Source organism: Callorhinus ursinus, unplaced genomic scaffold, assembly GCF_003265705.2.
Source record: "Callorhinus ursinus isolate GAN/ISIS: 27379988/994484 unplaced genomic scaffold, GSC_fseal_2.0 scaffold2, whole genome shotgun sequence".
Taxonomy (NCBI): Eukaryota; Metazoa; Chordata; class Mammalia; order Carnivora; family Otariidae; genus Callorhinus; species Callorhinus ursinus.
In genome coordinates this window covers 63,593,368-63,613,097 of record NW_027397064.1, presented here as the reverse complement: position 1 = coordinate 63,613,097, position 19,730 = coordinate 63,593,368, and the positions used below count along the sequence as shown (strand labels likewise).

The 19,730-nt window shown below is 40.5% G+C and overlaps 1 protein-coding gene across 7 annotated transcripts in view; it reads right to left on the bottom strand.

Moving 5' to 3' along the window:
• LOC112809530 (sodium channel protein type 1 subunit alpha) overlaps positions 1–19,730 on the bottom strand; it is a 143,924-nt gene that overhangs the window by 112,836 nt on the left and 11,358 nt on the right. For 2 of the 7 annotated variants that reach the window (XM_073883003.1, XM_073883005.1), the window contains exon 1: positions 7,680–7,906. The exons of 1 other annotated variant lie outside the window; for it this stretch is intronic. The gene's annotated coding sequence lies outside the window, so the exon portion shown is untranslated. Of the gene's footprint in view, positions 1–6,841; positions 6,950–7,679; positions 7,953–19,730 lie in introns of those variants that run through there. 4 more of the 7 variants (XM_073882998.1, XM_073882992.1, XM_073882988.1 and 1 more) reach the window with 4 other exon arrangements.

Here is a 19,730-nt window from a genome sequence, read left to right as displayed (position 1 = left end):
AAAAAAAAGCCTAAGGTAGTCAAATGAATTCATCCTAGGAGTTAACAGCACCTTGCAGAAACCACCAGAAAAGTCCACCAGAACCACCAGAAAGTCCCAAGTAAGGGCTAACCGACCATCATGGCCTTCCTTACTCTTGTCATTTCCAGTCTAGATTTCAATTACTCCTCAATTCCTTTCTAAGGTATTAGAAACTTTTAGTATGTACTAAAGTACATACTTTAGTATGTAGTAAGTAGTAAAGTTAGTATGTTCTAACTTTCTTTTTTTTTTTTAAGATTTTATTTATTTATTTGAGAGAGAGAGAATGAGAGATAGAAAGCACAAGAGGGAAGAGGGTCAGAGGGAGAAGCAGACTCCCCATGGAGCAGGGAGCCTGATGCGGGACTCGATCCCGGGACTCCAGGATCACGACCTGAACCGAAGGCAGTCACTCAACCAACTGAGCCACCCAGGCGCCCATGTTCTAACTTTCTAAGGTATTACTTTTATATTTAAATTAATCTCAGTCTCAGTTGCTTATTTGAACCACTTTGAAATGAATTATTTATAAATTCTTCATGGATTCCTAATTTTTATATCTTTTTATGTCACTTCTCTCATTGAAACAAGTAAGAGCCTGAGCTAAGTAAACTTCTCATAGATTATGAGTACAAACATGACATTACAGGCACACAAGTGTGATCAATGCCACCACTCTTTTGCTTCTGCCCACTTTGCTATTCATCACCCCCCTTGAAACAGAAACCTAATTAACTGCCTTTATTGGACTATTAACACATATACAGACAACTCCTCATTATCCAGTGGGAGAAACTTATGAATCATGAAAACTCACCATTAGTATAACAACAATAATTTTATCAACAACAAAAAGTGACTGATCAGTTTCTATCTTCTTTGCTCATTATTTTAGTAGTCATGAGTGTACCTAAGACAACTGCTATGGGCTGAATTGTGTCCCCCTCAAAAATTCATATGTCAAAGTCCTAACCCCTCGAACCTCAGAATGTGACTATATTTGGAGACAGGGCCTTTAATGAGGTGACTCAGTTAAGATGAGGTTGTGAGGGTGGTCTCTATTACAATATGACTGGTGTCCTTATAAGAAGAGGAAATTTGGACACAAAAAGAGATGCCAGAAAAGCATACACACAAAGAAAAAACCATGTGGAGACACAGAGAAGGCTGCCATTGGCAAGTCAGTAAGAGAGGACTCAGAAAAAAACCAAACCTGAGAAGCAGCTTGATCTTGCATTCCCAGCCTCCAAAATTTGTTTCTCATAGAAACAAATTTCTGTAGTTCAGTCTGTGGTATCTTGTTATGGCAGCCCTAGCAAACCAATACAACAAGCAACCCTCCTTGAATGGTACTCCTCTATTTCAAGTTCAACGGTTTCCCCCAGTGGTTTCATAAATATGAAACAAAAACAGACGAGAAACATATAAAGAACATGGATAATGTTTGCATAAGTTGGGGCTACTAGTAATCTTTCTGCAAAAACATTAGCTCGTTACTCATTATCTTGTTAAATTTCCAGTGGAGTCACAAATGAATATGCTTTCAGTTAGAAAAATTTGACATGAAGTTAGGTTAAAAAAGTGTTTAACCATTTCAGGTATGTGGGCCAATTTTCTTATACTTAAAGTTATATGGATTCTCAAAAAAGGAGAATCTCACTGCTCTTTTCTTAAAGAAAAAAGGCAACCATAGCACCAGTATGTATAATAATTGGTGCTAAGAACAAAAATGCCTGCCACATACAGCATGACCAACAAGAGTAACGTGATGATTCATTGGGGAAACAATAGTCTTTCCAACAATCTGAAGCCAAACCCTTGGGTCCCGGACCTGTTTTGAAAGCATAAACCGAACTACAGTTGTATTAGTTGCAGTATTAACTTAGCCCTGCGTTCTGTTTTGTTTCCTACTTAATTACGTTTTGTGCACCTCTTAACCTCATGTATGATCACTCATTAACCTTGCCTTTTTACCCCTGTTCCCTGTGTACCCATTGGTTGTGGAAACCTAATGGGTACCGGAGGGTAGTGTTTGTCTGGAAATTATCTGATGTACCTGATCAGACCAGGTCCCAAATGGCACCTCATTGTCTGGAAGAATGCTTACCTCCAGACTGTTTCAAGCCCTCCCCTGCCTCAAGGTTTCAAGAGCTGCCTCACCTCCCTCACATGTGTTCATCTTCTTCCCCAAACATATAGAAGCTGTCCCTAGGCTCAACAGGGCAAGGCAATTTTGGGAATGATCTGCCTTCTCATCGATTTGCCCTTCTGATAATAAAGCTTTCTTTGCTTCGAAACCCATGTCTTAGACATTGGCCTACTGTGTATCAGGTGCATGGACAAGCTCAAGTTCTGTAAGGAACTTGTGCTGGGACAAGGGATATCAACATGCACAAGAATGAAGTTGGATCCCTGCCTCACATTATTTACAAAGATTGACTCAAGATGAATCACAGACATAAATGTAAAAGCTAAAACTATAAATAGAATAGAAAAAAAAAAGGAATAAATTGTCATGACCTCGGCTTAGGTGATGGTTTCATATATACGACATCAAAAGCACAAATGACAAAAGAAAAAATTAAAGCCAAAAACTATAGATGCTTTCATCACAGTTCAAGTTAAGGTTGTGGACAGAACACCAAAGGAGGAAGAGGCCCTAAGAGAAGGAGAGGATTTTTGCCACTTACAGAGTTAAAAGCAAGGTTCCTTCTAAGAAGGGAATTTCCCACCTGCTAGAGAGAAATTACAATGTTTGCAGGTAACTGAGAGGGAGTGGGAGCAAACAGCTAGGAGATATAAAAAGATAAACCATTAGAATGTGAATTCCGAAGGAATAAAAACATAACAAAACATTTAATATAGATAAAAATGAAAGCTGTTTATATTTTCCCGTATTATTTTGAGATCCCGTTAATTCATTTGCAAAAAAAGATTTGTTCAAACACTTCTGAGCGTCTACTGTGTCCTAAGGAACCTGGGGGATGACAGACGGGTTTCCATCCTTACCATCAGCCCACACCTCCCAAATTTAGCCATTTCAGGGGAAAGTGCTGAAGTGTAAAGCAAGATGGACTGGTTGCTTGGGGGCGTTGTTGCTTTTTGGGGTTTTTGTTTGTTTGTTTGTTTTTTAATTTTAACTGATTATTTGCAGACATCTAGCCAAAAATCACAATCAGATTTTTTTCATCAAGTAGCGCCGTTTAAACATTTTTTGAGCCAATTTCACTGCATTCTAGGAAACGGAATTTTTCACAGAACTTTATAAATTGTTAAAATTTGTTGGTGTGTAAAAATGAGTGGTTTAGGTTTATATTGTTGGTTTTTTGTTTTTTGTTTTTTACCAGTAATTTGTTACCATTAAATATGCGACTTAAATTTACTTGACATTGTTCCTTGGTTTGTTTTTATAAATGCCAGGGACAATGACAGCCCTAAGCACACTGCCAGGTCCCCCCAGATCTGGCTGGTCACCTGTGTGGCTCCAGGTCCTTCCATTTCTTCTCCTCTCAGGATTGCTAACAAGGCGGGTACCACCCCTTACACCTGTGAGACACTGTGCCCTTGGGGACCTTTGTGTTCTCTCTCTTCCCTCTGGCCTGAATGCTCTTCTCTCGCCTCATTCAGGTAAAAATCGCTTTCTGCACCTCTTTTGCTATCTCTCTGCATGCCCCCCTCATCCTCAGCATTGCCTTACCCTACTTTATTTTTCCTCAAAGAACATATATTCTCTGCTATTTCCTTACACACTGATAAGTCTACCAACTCCATCACTAGACTGAAAGCACCATGTGGGCAGGGATTTTGTCTAATTCACCATAGTCCTGTACCTAGTATAGGAACTGTCCTATACTATAGGAGGACACATTTTTTTTTCCCCCAATGAATGAGTATAGTATATTTAGGAAATCATTCTAAAGCAAAGTATATGAAATTTCAGATGAATTGACATGGGGAACAAAGGCAAAAGAATCTTTACAATTTACAGCCCATTGACAGGTCCTTGGGACAGGCAGAGTGATTTTCCTCTAGGAACTCAACTGCCTATGTCAAGTCTTCCCTAAGGGCAAAAGGCAATCTTAGTTTAACATTAACCCACCTCCAGGATCCTCGGAGGCTCCTTTAACATATAAGAATTCCTTTGGAAACTCTATCTCGACCCCCCAAGATATATGTTAGCAATCATCCTCCAAGCATTTGGACCACTGATACACATCTGAAGGGTCTCATGACTGAGGCTTTACTAGACAGCAGTAAATGACCTTTTCCCAACAACAGCTAGCCCCTCACGGTCCTGGAAACCTTGCTTCCAAATTCCTTAGAGACTTACACTATCCCTAACCCCCTCCCAACTTGAAGTATATAATCAGCCACTCCTCATGACCCCAGTACAGCTCCTTCTGCCCACGGGTCCTGTCTGCGTGCTTTAATAAAACCACCTTTTTGCACCAAAGTCGCCTCAAGAATTCTTTCTTGCCCGTTGGCTCTAAACCCCAGCGTTTCCACATCAGAACTGCAGCCGCCATATACAGGCTGCACTACCTGAGTCCTGGTTATCTGGGCTAGATCCTAGCTCTACCATCACAGGAGTGATCGGGCACGGTTGAAAGCACAGACTCTGCAGCCAGCCTGTCTGGGTTTGTCTGGGCTCTGCTCGTGCTCTCTCACCAAGGGAAAGTTAACCTCATTAGGCCTTGGTTTCCTTATCCATAAAGTGTTGATTAATAATAGCGCCTACCTCATAGATTAAGTGGCAAAATATCTGTAAAGGTCTGCTCAGAACAGTGGCTGGGATGGAGTAAATGCTATGCATCTTTGCTAAATAAAAGAGTTAATAAATGGGAATCTAGGAACAGGGACAAGAGAAAAAGTTGGAAAAGCAAGTTTGGGGAAATTTGGTTTGATTTTTTTTTTTTCTGACCACAGTTGCTTGGAGAAGAAATCCCTTCTCCACCCCTACGCTTCACTGGTATAATCTAAACAGAGATGTGAAACATGCTGAATTGACTAATCAGAATTTCAAAGGGTAGTGATTACCTCACAAATCACAGCCCCATTGACCCAAAGATGAAAACTGCAAAAGCGTCAATAGCTCATTCTCAGTCCCTCTTCACCCTCCCCTGTAATCTCCTTCTCCTCCCCTCCCCCTTCCAAGGTAGCTGTTTACCTGGCAGGAAGTGATGGGTTTGGCCTATAATACCCTGTACCGGCAGGCCCCCAGGCTAAATTTTGAAGGGGTGCTTTCAAATGTCAGACTCATACCAGTATAATCCCAGGAGGACTGCCAGGTCTGTGAAGTCCTAGGGGTAACTCCAAACAAGCCCCAGATTTCCCCCTTCCTTTTCTGCAACGCCCAGAGAAGGTGCTCTTGTGTTTTCTCTGAGTCTCTGGGTTCCCTGACAGTGCTCTCTATGCAAGGAATTAGAATATTTCTTACTGGACTCCTCTAGGAGATTCTGGAGTTTTCATTCCCTATGTTGGTGGCAATAAGGTTTACTTATGGGTCTCTGGTCTTTCCCTTTGTCCCTGGCATTTCTAGTTGCTAATGGAGAATCCTGGCTGAGGTCCCCAGTGCCTTCTTGGATACTGTATAATTAATTAGGGCTCCAGTTGTGCCTTCCCTTTCCCTCCCATGGACGGAGAAACCCTTTCCACCATGCCTTAAAGGAAAATTGCTCTAATAAATGAGTCTCCCAGGTACCAAATTTCCCAGCAAGAAGGGGCCATGTAAACAGAGACTATTAGTACTGGCGGCAAATCCAAAGTATTAATTACTTTTATTAGTAGGAGCATTCCGGATATGTTGGCTACCTAAAAAAAAAAAAAAAAAAAATTGAAAAAACAGACCAACAATGTGAAGAGGGAAGAAAAAAAAAAGCCATACAAAGGAGTTGCAGTGAGTTTTATGAAAACTAATTGCAACAAAGGAGTTGCAGTGAGTTTTATGAAAACGAATTGCATTGCTGGGTTCGTGTGATATAACCAGCCAGTGTTCTCTGTCCTAGTGGTTTATAATGTTACCTCACCCTCTCCACGAAATTGTTTTCCCGTAAATCTCTGTGGCCATCCATTCCTGTCTACACATTATGTTCCTAAAATAGACACCATCTAAAAATCTCTTCAAGGAGCTTTGTGGAGGAAGGCCTAAATGGCAACAGTGCTCCTAGAAGAGGGGTGCAGTGGTTTCCTAGCAATTACAAGGGCAACAGACACAAAGGAGAGCTTTAAAGGAGTTTTTCACCATAGTTACTCTTCTTCCAAAATGCCCAGCTGAGGGGAAAGAGAAGTGTCAGGCGTCCAGCGAACGTGCCCAAGCCCCGAGCTGCATCACCCTGGAGTGCCGGGTCTCGCAGCAAATAGGAAAGGTAAGCTACCCACTGCTCCGGACAGGAGAAACTCAAGCCGGAATCACCAGCCTCAGCATGGAATTTTCCTATTTCTGTTTGGCATCATCCTCTTGGGATGCTTTAAAGGGCTTTATGGAGACCTCTGTCCTGTTACTACACTAGCGCATCAGAAACACCATGTGAACTTGTAAATCCATAGGAAAAGAAAGCACACACATTTTATAAGTGTGAGAGCAACAGTGTCAGCATTTCCCAAGTTTGCTATTGCATCTCAGAAAATATTTAGTCACACGCACAGACAGAGCATTCCCCTGCTTTGGCTTGACTCGGTTCTCAAGACACGTGAAAAAGCACCTACCACCACTCTATTTGGACCAATTTGTTAAAGAGGAGTGACGCTTCTCAGCGAGTAACTGAAGAGAACAAAAAGCAATATGAGAAGTAAACGTGGGGGGTGGTCTTGAAACACATACCTCAAACAGGTAGGAGAGCGGGAATCCATGATAACAAAGATGTTTGAAAAGCCTCCCGTCCACCCGGAAACCTTTCTTGAGCACTTTGGAAAAGCCAGCTGGTTCACCCTGGGAACCGAACAGCATCTGCAATATCACTGCTGATCATGACCTCTGTCTAATTAAAAGTAACTCGATGTTTCCTGCTTGGCATTCCACAGAAGAAGGGACTCTCTCCCACTTCCCTCAAGCTCCTTTTGTGGCGTGGTTCGATCGGAGTTAGGGGGAATGCATCATTGTTCCCTTCTTGTCCAAGGCAGGAGGCATTTCTCCTCCAAAGCCCAGCCTCTGCCCGAGGAGGCTGAACACCCCTGCAGTGCTGAGCTCCAGCATAGCCCTGCTACCTCCTTCCTTCCTGTGGGGTTAACACTGAGATCTAATTTTTGTTCCATCCTTAGGAACAATATGACCTCTATTCACAGCTAGCTAGTCCAGTTCTAAAGCACGGGTGAAGGAGGGGGCTTCAAAAGGAGACCTTGAATAGGATGAAGGCAAGCAAAGGCAAGAAGAACTGGCCAGGTTCCAAGCTATTTCAGGCCAAAGAATCCCATCTTGTATCAAGATGCTGACTGCAAAACAAACCTGATTTCAGTTCGTGGAAGGTGGAGAGAGGGGGGGGAGGGGAAGGGGAGGAGAAGGGGAGGAGAAGAGAGGGAGGAGGGGGACCATGGGTCCGAATTCACATACAAAAATGGACTTCCTGCTCAGCTCCAACTGTATACCCACAGGCTTTTTTTCCGCAGGAATAACGGGGGAATGAATATGACTAAGATCACAACGAAACAACCAGACGGCTTACCTGATAAAAAGGAAAATTACCCATCTGCAATGAGGAACAGCATCTCCCAAAGACAAGATGGTAACAACGTGCCTTCAGTTGCAATTGTTCAGATTCCTTTTGCAAAAGGTGACCAAGTATTTACAAGGGCTGCAGTCTCACTGAGGCAGCACACACATACACGAACACACACACGCACACACACACACACATGCACCACAGACCTCTGCAGTATCCTCTCGGCTTCATCCTCGCCTCACTCTATGGTACCTAATACAAATCAGCAAATAGCTTGTTTAAAAAAAAAAAAAAAGTGGAGGTAGCACCTTATATTACATCGCCATCTAGTGGCCAAACACTGAATATTTTCTCACCAGCCTGATTTATGTGTTCTTTCTCAACCTCTTCTCCGTTTCCTTCTTTCCCTTTTTCCCTATGGCTCTCTCACTCTTGCTTCCTCTTGTTTCTCCTTCATTTCCAATTGCTTTATCATATCAAACCCCTAAAGACTCAAAGATGAGAAAGTTTAAAAGTAAATATAGCTATCTTCAAGCATAGCAAATATCTTGTGTTGCTTTTGCATTTTTCTTTAAGTGTCACTTTATTCTATGAATCTTTGTTATCTTTACAAATTATATAATTTGTGAAAAAAGCGTTGTCTTCTTCTTCCACCAGGAGAGAATTGGGTGGCCCTTTATTGCTTGTCTATGGCTTTCCTTTGAAGGTCTACTTGAAATTTTTCTCATTTTTAAGGTTGTGTTCAGTAGGAGGTTCTGCATTATAGTGAACAGCTCAGTGTGAGAAGATGCAAGTTTTACTTCATTTTCAACACCTGTGAGCATGTGCCTTTAAGCAAGTCACTGAGCTCTTCCATGAAAACTTACATTTTGTCATCCTTATCTATATTTAGATGTTAAACAAGATTATCTTCCACTCTACATGTCTAGTTTTATTATACTTTACCACAATATGTTTCCTCATCTTGCAGATTTGACCATGTTTTGGTAAGCAAATAGATATTTTTGAATCAAATGAAGTAACACCTATTGATAGAATTATAAAACCCCTGTCTATCAGGTGTTCCCAAGACAATGGAGTATCCACACGAAACTATTTGTAACTCTAGGAACTGAGAATAGAACTTCTTCTGTTGTGTACTGTACTTTAAAACTGAAACAGTCTTTAACATCCTGTCATGTGTAAACTCACAATGAACTATGTGTAGATTAGTAATTTGCAGTAAATATTTCATGCTGGTTGCTTTCTACCAAACACAGTTACTGTTGACAACTGTCATTGGGTGTGACTTTACCATTTATTAAATGACATCACCTTCAATACTTCATCTATCAATTCCTTACCACAGAACAGTACAATGTTATTACTAATATTATTATAACTATTCCTTACGCAGCTGAAAATTCTGAGGCTTTCTGAACCTTATCAATAAGGCTCCAGGCCACACAGCTTGCAAAGCAGTAAAACCAAGCCTGTTGGTTTCGAAATCTATTGATCTTTGCAACATTCTCAAAAGTCCACCTTTTCCCCCTGTTCTAGAATCACAAGGATATATTGTTTCTCTGTTCACAAAACATTTACTGAACCTTTTTTTAATAAATTACTCGTGGGCCCATCTTCTCAACTATAAAAGAATGAAATTGAGTAATCATTTCCTGTTCATCTCAGCAATTCTGTATTTCCACCAAAGCCAATCCAGGTAGCATGAACACATTAATGGAAGTTATTCAGTGTCTGGGAAATGGTGTTTTTCAGTCTCTGGTAGAGTCAGGGCAATGTTGAAAGGAGCCGGAGGGACCAGTGACCAATATGTAGTAAGTAATTACTAAGCTGTTGGAGCTGAAGAAGAAGTGGGAAGTATGTGAACTAACAGGCAGTATTTTTTTTTTTTTAATGTTAGGCTAACGTATTTCATAGGAACAGTACCTATAGCTTAAACATATAGGCATAAAAATAAGAACACCATTGGCCACATGCTTTCATGCCTTCTAATTGCTTATTATAAAGGTCAAGTTTTTGAGGGGCTGCTCACAACAATCCTCTCAACAGCTCTCCCTCTCTGGTCCACAGCGGTGGACCTGAGAGGGGAAGGGTGTCTGTCCATCTGACCTAGTCAAACAGAGCTGCCCCGTGTGACTCTCGCAGTGGTGGGGGACAGGCTTCACTGGGAACACACAGCCCAAACCAGGTGGGCCGAGGCACTGGGAGCAAGGAATCACGCAGGGGTAGAAGACACAGTGACAAACGACAGAGCCAGAAAACTTGCAATGACTTCTTCTTTTTTTTTTATTTTTGAAGATTAATTTTAATTATATGCTTTTTCTAGAGTTTACAGACCACTTCAGATAAGTTTAGCTATTTCAGATGCAAGAGACTCAACTCCAGGTTTCTTAATTACATTTGTATTGACAAACCTATTCTGGCAAACATTTTGCTTTCTATCCAAAGGAAAATAAATAGTAGAGACAAAAGGCTAAAAAGGAAAAAATGTCATTGCTTCAGAACATGTTAGAAAACTTGCAATGACTTCTGTTTCCCATTCCAATCCTTCCCAAGATCGAGATACTTTCCTGACTTGGGGTTCCATGATGAGCACAACAAACTCCATTTTCACTTAGTTGGACTTAGTTTCTGTTACTCTATGGAGACCTAGCCAGTTCACTCATTGCAGGAATCCAAATTCCCTAGCCCTTGGAAGCTATCAAATACTGCTCAGATTCTGGGCCTCTGACACTTCATTTATTCACCTCTTCAAGCTCCTGCTATAGATAGATAGATAGATAGATAGATAGATAGATAGATAGATAGATAGATACGCCAGGCACTTTTACAGAAACTGAAGTTACATCAGTGAACAAAACAGTGAACAAACCAGATCAAAATCCCTCCATTAGCGGAGTTTACTCCAACCTTTTAAACAGATGGAAAGGCACACTATTTTCATGGTGCACACCACCCATCTGCCTCTGTATCTTTGTTCACAACCTTCACTTCTCTTGACAGATCATCCCCTGCCCCCCTCCCATCCATACATGGAAAATGCTACCCAGGTTTTAGCTCACATATTCTTTCTTCTCTAATATCTCTCTTGTTTCCTCAGTAGTTAGAATCGTGTTTCTTGTGCTAAAGATCAGCTTTACGTTTTATTTTGTGTGTTAAACTAAAGGAACTGAACATGAGAATAAATGGCTGTTCTGATACAGACTGAAAAAGAAAGGCCAATATCCCACCCACAGTACAAAGAGCATTTTTAAGGACTAGTCCATCATTCTGTACACAAGACATTTCATTCGTCAGAGCTGAAGCAGTTTAACGTCATTGGTAACTTTAAATATTCCTCATATAAGCCTTGGCATAAAGGCAAAATACGAGTTTGTTTGTTTGTTTGTTTGTTTGTTTAAGCAGTCTTCATGCTCAGTGCAGGGCTCAAACTCCCGACCCTGAGATCAAGATCTGAGCTGAGATCAATAGTCGCACACTTAATCAACTGAGCCACCCAGGTGCCCCCAAATATGAGATTTTTATTAAATTATACACTTAAAGTCATACTACTAAAAGTTGGCAAAAGATAAAGTAAAAATGAAACTCTCTCTGTGCTAAATCTTAACACTAATTGCATTGTCTCTTTTGACCTTGTGCTGAGAGCTTTCTGTAGATTTCTTATTCACCTCCCAGATTCCTAGACCCCCCCCCCATGGAACCAACTCTGCATTTTATTTACCTTTATGTAGCAAGTTAATTTATTGAGATATAATTTTCTCTTTCTCACTGTTACCTTTCCAGTTTCAAAGAATGAAAAGGTAATTTCCCTCCTTTACCTCCCACACTTAATATTAGCCATTCCAGGAGATCCTCTGTCAACTTGTCTCAGGAGGTAGGAAGAATATACTGGCCATTTCCTATGAGACAGTACTTCCACCTGTGAATGCACGGCTTTGCTCACCTGCTAAGAGGCTCAGGCTGTGTCCTTCCTATGAGAAAGTTTCTAACAAAGGAAAGAGAAGGAAAGCATAAGATGTCCTTTAGTCTTTGCCTTGTTCTCTATGTCCTGAGAACTGGATCATGACTTTGGAACAGCTCTGCTGGGGGCTAACAGCAGCAGTTCACTGCTGGGTGCGCCAAAGGAGAAGGGATGCTGTAATGGGCCTCATGGCTGTCAGTACATTTTGGGTATTAGACAGGAAGAGAGGTCACTCAGATGGAAAAAGCTGCACTGGGTCTTGTTGTTTGTCAGTTCCAAGGCTGTGATTAGAACTTTGAGAGTGCAAGGGGAGAGCTCAGCATCAGAAGGCTGAAGAATCAGTGTGATTAATAGCAGAATGTTATTTAGTATTTTCTAGCATAGAAAATAAAGGGATTTTTTTTTTTAATCAAAACATTATACTTGACGCCCATCTCTTGGAGTTCTGGAACTTTTTGTCAGCTGCCTTATATAAAAAGTTAAGTAACTCTTAATTAATTTGGGGCTCAGCAGGGAGAAGGAGCTCATCCTTGGACTTTGAAGCAAAATTTCCCAAAGTAATGGTCAAATCATTGTGTTCTGAATTGTGGATTCCCTTGCTCAAAATTATAAATGACATTTGAGTTTTGAAGGAGAAAATGTGAATAGATCCTTCTGTAATTTGTTTGGGAATCTAGGCTCATTGAGTGACATGAAGCTGGGTCCTCCCTGAAGGAAAGGGATTGGGATACTAGTGTCTGGAGTTGAAACTGGGCAGGAGTCTCACCCTGGGATGGTGTCCCAGAGGATATAATAGTGATGCCACACAGGCCTGACAGAATGGTGATTCCGATACCCACTGCATATGCCAGACTCAGAATGTGAACCCAGACTTTATGATTCTAAATCCATAGGACCAAGGTATCATTACCTGGCTTCAAATCCTGGTTTTGCCCCATGTGATTGGAAAATGGAACTCAGCTAAAGAGCAGTTTATTGTAGAACTGTGATTCCACAGTAAACATAATTTACCACTTCAGGACTACTGGATTCCCCAGTAGTGTGGGGTGTATATATATATATATCACATATATATACACACATGTATATACAAATGTATATATAAATGTATATATATATTATTCTGTAAACATTTACTACTAATTCCTTGCTCTCCCCCATTTATTAATATAGTGACTTAAGCAGCCACTGTATTATTTAAAAAAATTTTTTTATTAACATATAATGTATTATTTGTTTCAGGGGTACAGGTCTGTGATTCATCAGTCTGACACAATCCACAGCACTCACCATAGCACATACCCTCCCCAATGTCCATCACCCAGCCACCCCATCCCTCCCATCCCCCACCACTCCAGCATCCCTGTTTGTTTCCTGAGATTAAGAGTCTCTTATGGTTTGTCTCCCCTCTGTTTTTTTTTTAAAGATTTTATTTATTTATTTGAGAGAGAGAGAGAGAGAGAGAGAGAGAGCATGAGAGGGGGGAGGGTCAGAGGGAGAAGCAGACTCCCCGCTGAGCAGGTAGTCTGATGTGGGACTCGATCCCGGGACTCCAGGATCATGACCTGAGCCGAAGGCAGTCGCTTAACCAACTGAGCCACCCAGGCGCCCTCCCCTCTGGTTTTGTGTTGTTTCATTTTTCCCTCCCTTCCCCTATGACCCTCTGTCTTGTTTCTCAAATTCCTCATATCAGTGAGATCATATGATACTTGTCTTTTTCTGATTGACTTAATTCGCCTAGCATATTACCTTTAGTTCCAACCATGTCATTACAAATGGCAAGATTTCATTTTTTGATGGCTGCATAGTATTCCATTGTGTGTGTGTGTGTGCACGTGCACGTGCACGTGTGTGTGTGTGTGTGTACGCCACATCTTCTTTATCCATTCATCTGTTGATGGACATCTAGGCTCTTTCCATAGTTTGGCTATTGTGGACATTGCTGCTATAAACACTGGGGTGCACGTGCCCCTTCGGATCACTACATTTGTATCTTTGGGGTAAATACCCAATAGTACAATTGCTGGGTCGTATGGTAGCTCTATTTTCAACTTTTTGAGGAACCTCCATACTGTTTTCCAGAGTGGCTGCACCAGCTTGCATTCCCACCAACAATGTAGGAGGATTCCCCTTTCTCCACATCTTTGCCAACATTTGTCATTTCCTGACTTGTTAATTTGAGCCATTCTGACTGGTGTGAGGTGGTATCTCATTGAGGTTTTGATTTGGATTTCCCTGATGCCGAGCGATGTTGAGCACTTTTTCATGTGTCTGTTGGCCATTTGGATGTCTTCTTTGCAGAAATGTCTGTTCATGTCTTCCGCCCATTTCTTGATTGGATTATTTGTTCTTTGGGTGTTGAGTTTGATAAGTTGTTTTTAGATTTTGGACACTAGCCCTTCATCTGATATGTCATTTGCAAATATCATCTCCCATTCTGTGGGTTGTCTTTTGGTTTGTTGCCTATTTCTTTTACTGTGCAAAAGCTTTTCATTTTGATGAAGTCCCAATAGTTCATTTTTGCCCTTGCTTCCCTTGCCTTTGGCGATGTTTCTAGGAAGAAGTTGCTGTGGCTGAGGTCAAAGAGGTTGCTGCCTGTGTTCTCCTTTAGGATTTTGATGGACTCCTGTCTCACATTTAGGTCTTTCAACCATTTGGAGTCTATCTATGTATGTGGTGTAAGGAAACGGTCCAGTTTCATTCTTCTGCATGTGGCTGTCCAATTTTCCCAACACCATTTGTTGAAGAGACTGTCTTTTTCCATTGGGCATTCTTTCTCACTTTGTCGAAGATGAGTTGACCGTAGAGTTGAGGGTCCATTTCTGGGCTCTCTATTCTGTTCCATTGATCTATGTGTCTGTTTTTGTGCCAGTACCATACTGTCTTGATGATGACAGCTTTGTAATAGAGCTTGAAGTCTGGAATTGTGATGCCACCGGCTTTGCTTTTCTTTTTCAACATTCCTCTGGCTATTTGGGGTCTTTTCTGGTTCCATACAAATTTTAGGATTATTTGTTCCATTTCTTTGAAAAAAGTTGATCGTATTTTGATAGAGATTGCATTAAATGTGTAGATTGCTCTAGGTAGCATAGACATTTTCACAATATTCTTTCACAATTGTTCTTCCAATCCATAAGCATGGAACGTTTTCCCATTTCTTTGTGTCTTCCTCAATTTCTTTCATGAGTATTTTATAGTTTTTTGAGTATAGATCCTTTGCCTCTTTGGTTAGATTTATTCCTAGGTATCTTATGGTTTGGGGTGCAATTGTAAATGGGATCGACTCCTTAATTTCTCTTTCTTCTTGTCTTGTTGCTGGTGTATAGAAATGCAACTGATTTCTGTGCATTGATTTTATATCCTGCCACTTTACTGAATTCTTGTATGACTTCTAGCAGTTTTGGGGTGGAGTCTTTTGGGTTTTCCACGTTATCATATTATCTGCAAAAGTGAGAGTTTCACTTCTTCTTTGAAGCAGCCACTATTTTAGAAATAGAAAACATTTCCTAGCAGAAAATAATAAACTCTTTACTTTTCAGGTTAATTTGTCCTTCTGAAAATGAGCCAGAAAGGAGTATAGAATTTACTTGCTATTACATAAATAAATGCAGAAATTGCCATTTAGATCCACCTCTTAGGGACCATAGCCAACCAGTTTTTTTATCAAGCTTAAAGTTACAATTTCTTGAGAGCACAAAATTGGTCTATTGGTTTTAGATTGTCTCATAGGTACTAGAAGATAAACATTTAAAACCATGGTAAAGTCCATACACCCCATGAATGGAAGAAAGAAAGAAAGAAAGAAAGAAAGAAAGAAAGAAAGAAAGAAAGAAAGACAGCTATTTCTTTTTTTTTAAAGATTTTATTTATTTATTTATTTGAGAGAGAGAGAGAGAGAGAAACAGCATGAGAGGGGAGAAGGTCAGCGGGAGAAGCAGGCTCCCCGCTGAGCCGGGAGCCTGATGTGGGACTCGATCCCAGGACTCCGGGATCATGACCTGAGCCAAAGGCAGTCGCTTAACCAACTGAGCCACCCAGGCGCCCAGAAAGACAGCTATTTCTTCAAACAGGGTATCAAAATATTTGAGCCCACCCCAGCTCCACTGGAATTTACTGAATCAAAGCTGTAACAGGTTTGTGATTTTTTTTCACTCACAGATTGCCATTCTTAAAATCACCTACAATATATTGAGCCTAAATAATTGGAATTATTTTTCTTACTGAATCTATTCTAAAATGTTTCTCACGTAGCTAGAATCTGTGTTTGTAGGCACACAGAAAAATACTTAAAATTTTATAAAAAGTTTCCCAAAAATCACTAAAATTACTTCTGATTCTTTCTTTCTGGTAGTAAAGGAAAATGAATGTCAAGGTTTGGGTTTTTTGTTTTGTTTTTGACCTCACCACAATGCTGTATTTTAAAGTGAGAGAGAGAGATGGAGGAAGGTTGTGGGATCATGAAAGAGGTCCTCACATGATGCCCAGTCTCCCCATGCCTTCCTGCCATTCCACCCAAAGGAATGAAAGCCAGAATCTAATTAGAAATGACTATTTCCAGGGATGCAGTTACTTCCTGCTGGAAGATTCACAGCAATTTTCTTTTAATTACATAGGCAGCTGTTGGAGTCGGAGAAGTAAACAATGGTATTCCTAAACCAAATAAATAGGTTTTATGAGCAAGACCTAGTAATACACTAACATGATTTCTTGAAAGGGAATTAAATAGATGAATGTAAAGCATCTGATGAGGTCAGCAACGCAATATTGGTTCACAAGGGTATTAAATTACAGAATTACTTTTTGTCACTTCATAGAATATTATTCATTCTCCATTATGAAACCACTCAAGCAATATTTAAAAGAATTATTTCAGTGATCTATGCGTTTTTAGCTTAAAATCCTTTATTATTTGGGGCCCTGGCTTATTTCTTGGTCTTTTTTTCTTCAGCTAAAGTATAAGAGTGCATTATCAATATTTACTGAGGATGACAGCAATGCCATTTTTCATAATAGCAAACTCTTTGCCTTTCCTCAAATAAGCCGGGAGCCATCACACTTCTATTTATTTATTTTTTTATTTAGAGAACATTTTAATATATATTTTCATATATATATTTAAAGTTAAGAAAAATAAAACTAATTCAAGCCATGCCCTCTGCAAAAAAAGAAAAAAAAAGAGAGAGAGAGAGAAAAAAAAAAGACAAGTTTAAAGTGAGACCTGTCTGCTGCTCTAGTCTCAACTTAAGTATCACAGTCAGCTTGTTACTTTTATTTTGGAAGAGAAGATGTAAAAGTTTCTTTCGATCACTCAGAAGGCAAGTGTAGCCACTTATAAAAACAGAATGGCAGGGACGGACTAGGAAAGTCAGAGGTGAAAGGGCAGAGCAGGAAAGGAATTTTCAAAAATAAAATTAACAAGGTGACTGTTCCAGAAGGGGGCTGTGAAAAGGACACGGTGGACCAAAGTCTGTTAGTCAAGTAATGACTCAACTTTTAAATTATTCTCTTGTTCTTTTTTGTTGGGTGTTTTGTTTGTTCAAGTCTAAGATTTGGAAATGCTGACCCTTTGTTAACAAGAGCCAACAGGAAATACAGGATCCCTTCCCTCCCCCGGCCTGCCTCGCCGAAGCCACCACCACCGCCTCGTTGGCTGGATGCTGGAAGAGTCCTCCGGGTGTGTGGACTCAGGGTGAGAGGGCAGCCTCCTTCTGTGGTTGCTGGGCTTGTGAACGCTGCAGTATCTTTTGGCTTTCCACGTCTCTAAAATGTTTTTCAACCTTACTGACACTGAGTGAAGCTAGGGGAGGAGGGGCTTCTGTTCGGTCATTAATTATTTCCACTTCCGAAACATACTGTAAGTTTATGAGCAAGATGTCTGCATGGTTGGGCTTTCCACTGGAAGAGGGACATGGTAAAGCCAGCATTTTGGACTGGTAGTCGAAGGCTCCCACCTCGCCCTGCAGCCGCTGCTCCTGGCACGTGCGGCACGACACCTGGCTCCCAACGCTGCAGTACTCGCCGGGAGGAGCCGCAGTCTTGGCAGAGCAGCCGCGGCGGCGGGCGGCGGGGGGCAAAAGCCGGGCCCCCAGTGAGCGCCGCGACCGCCATCACACTTCTAATACTTGGTTTTCTTCCTTTCCTCTGGTGGCATCACCCTCCACCCTCTACTCTGCACCTCTCGCCCTGACTCCGGCCCCTAATCTCTTTGAGAGAAAGAACTAGGGCTTATTTCTCATTTTATTCCCAAACACACCCCAGTGTTTGTGGTTGAATGAAGGTATTTGCTGAAGGTGAACAGATGACATCTGCTGAGTACCGATGAATCAAAATTCCGGAATGAAATTCCACTAAGATTTAAAGGCAGGATAAAAGAACTTTTAAAATCTCATGAAACAGAACATCAATTGACATAAATCTTTACCACTGCTTCACAGATAGGCTTTTGAGAATCCTTGAGGAACTGTGGCATTGGAAAGTTCTCAGAGATCAACTACACAAGGGTTCTTATTTGGGAGAGAAGGAATGATGTCAAGAGAAGTGATGTGACTTGTCCAAGGTCACATAGCTAGTTTTGTACCACAAAAGTCCATTCAAATTTTTTCCACTGTCTAACTATGAAGGAAATTAATATTGAGTATGTGCATCAGCACATAAGAAGCGAAATGGAAGTGAGTGGAGTATTTCTAGATACGCCACAATTGATTTTCACTCATGTTTTGACAGAGAGATGGATGTGATGGTATGTGTGATTGCAGTTACTGTTTAAGAAGGTGATGGACTAACCAACATTGGTTTTAGCAAAGGGTAAAGAAAGTGACCGTCCTTCAGTCTAGCTCCCCATGCTGATCTTAAATATTAACCACAAAATGTTCAAGTTCAAGGGCATGAGCACCAGGTACTCAGAGTAACATTGACAGCTTTCAGGAAGGCACTTCCAAAAAGAGGCCCAGGAAATATCCAGCAAGCAAATGATCTTGAAGTTCTATAATGTCTTTGAAAAGCTAAAATGTAATCTAAAAATATATTTTCTGTTTCTTTAGTCTAACAAAACATTTAAATGGCTGTTAACTTTCTTATATTGAAAAAATATTTAATGTTTCACATGCCTGAGCTTTATGCCTCTTTCTTTAAATACATAAAAGCTTCATAAAGTTTGACTCTTAAAACAAGATCAAAGTACATCACAATATTTAAAGCAATAATCATAAATATTTAGGTTTAGATCTACTACCACAGTAGGATAAAGAAAGAAAAGAAATATCAATATAAATAAAGAAAATACATGAGCAATATAAAAAACTAAGTTACTGTGTTGGGTTCTAGTCTGTGCTTACATGTACTCTTTCCCTTGTCTTAGATCAGTTACACACTATTCTTGGTTTTTGCCTGATCTATTTCATACGGAAATTTCCCCACTTTGCAAAGAAGAGTCAGCTACAGTTAGTGCTAAGAAAAATATGGTCGATTACTTATTGGGACCACAATACCAGTTTGCCATTTAAATATATTTTTAAAGGGTGCCTCGGTGGCTCAGTCGTTAAGCGTCTGCCTTTGGCTCAGGTCATGATCCCGGGGTCCTGGGATTGAGCCCCGCATCGGGGTCCCTGCTCACCGGAAAGCCTGCTTCTCCCTTTCCCAAACCCCTGCTTGTGCTCCCTCTCTCTATCAAATAAATAAAATCTTTAAAAAATGATAAATAAATATATTTTTAAATCAAACATATCACTTCTCTATCTACTGAAGAGGTTTGATGAGCTTTTATTTTATGAAGAGGACTTTCTTTATACTAAAAGAAGTAGCTAATATTTATGAAGACAACTCTTTATTTACAAAATAAAACTGAACTTTGCCATAACTTAGCATAATCAAACATGTAGTTCCTGTTTCCCTAAAGGATTTTAACCAACATCTCTTTCCTTTCATGTTCAAAGACTAAGAGCCATTGCCTTTACCAAGAAAAGCTATCCATAATGTCTGCAAATATCAATAGAATTATGCTACCATGTTTTTCTGGGAGATTAACATCTTTCCCACATCCCTAAGCCGTCCCAACTTTCAGAAATCCATTCATAAACTCACCCAAATCACGTATG